Genomic DNA, 1,003 nt, shown 5'->3' on the forward strand with positions numbered 1-1,003 from the left:
CCACTTCTGTGAGCGTTCCAAAGCAATGGCATGGTGTTATGGCTGAGTGTGAAATTATAGACGTGAAGTTATGTATGGACATTTTGCTTTGTTAGTGCATGTTAAAATGTCCTAATTAAACGTGCACTTGCCTATTTAATGCTATGCATTGTTCACTTCGGCGGGGCGGAGTTAGGCTCCCTCCCTGTGAGGGAGAGTTTAAGTGGACGGTTTAGTCGGTTCGAATGAACCCATGTGTACTCTGACTTTGCACGCTGGCTTCTAGGTTCTTTCGAGGCCACGCGAAGTCGTTCGGGAGACGGTCTTTTAAGTCAGTGATGCACTGGTGTGCCGTGTAGACGGTTGTCACACTGACGTCTTCGGGCTGGTAGATGAGATTCAGGGGAAGTGTCCTTTGTCTTCCTGTCATCATCTGGAAAAGTGTCATCCCTGTGGAGCATGGTGAGGTAGAGCGGATTAGCATTAGGACCAGGGGAAGCTTTGTATCCCAGTTCCTACCATGGCTGCTGGCATGTTCCTTTGACATGCTGACCACGGTGCAGTTCATTCGCTCCACCTGTCCGGATGACTGTGGGCGGTAGGTGATGTGGATTAACTTCCACGCTCAACATGTCAGAAAGCACGGTCAAGATGTTGACGTGAAATGCGTTCCTCTGTCCGAGTCGATGGACAGGGGAAGGGCCCAACCGGCTGAAACGTGATTTAGCAGCAGGGCTGCTGTGGTGACAGCGGTTGTCTTTCAGGTGCCGGCAAACATTCGACCCATTATGTGAAAACTGCCTGTTATTGTCAAAAGTATTTGTTATCTCTTAACGATTCGGGGACTGGACCGATCCAGTCAGTCTGCAAATTGACCACGGAATATAACCCCCCTTTGCTGAAGCAGGCTCGGTCTAGTGCCGTGTGGGTTGTAACTGGCTGCAGGTTAAGCAGCCTTGTACATACTCCTGGTGTCCTGGGCCATTGAAGGCCGGGGCGTCACCTGTGGGAGAGTGGTCAGATT

General features: G+C 50.6%; 1 pseudogene; it reads right to left on the minus strand.

Moving 5' to 3' along the window:
- The window catches only part of LOC118556962, a 24,093-nt pseudogene extending 23,327 nt beyond the window's left edge, over positions 1–766 (minus strand).
- Between the last annotated feature and the right edge of the window lie 237 nt (positions 767–1,003).

Source organism: Fundulus heteroclitus, chromosome 21 (genome assembly GCF_011125445.2).
Source record: "Fundulus heteroclitus isolate FHET01 chromosome 21, MU-UCD_Fhet_4.1, whole genome shotgun sequence".
NCBI classification, from domain to species: domain Eukaryota; kingdom Metazoa; phylum Chordata; class Actinopteri; order Cyprinodontiformes; family Fundulidae; genus Fundulus; species Fundulus heteroclitus.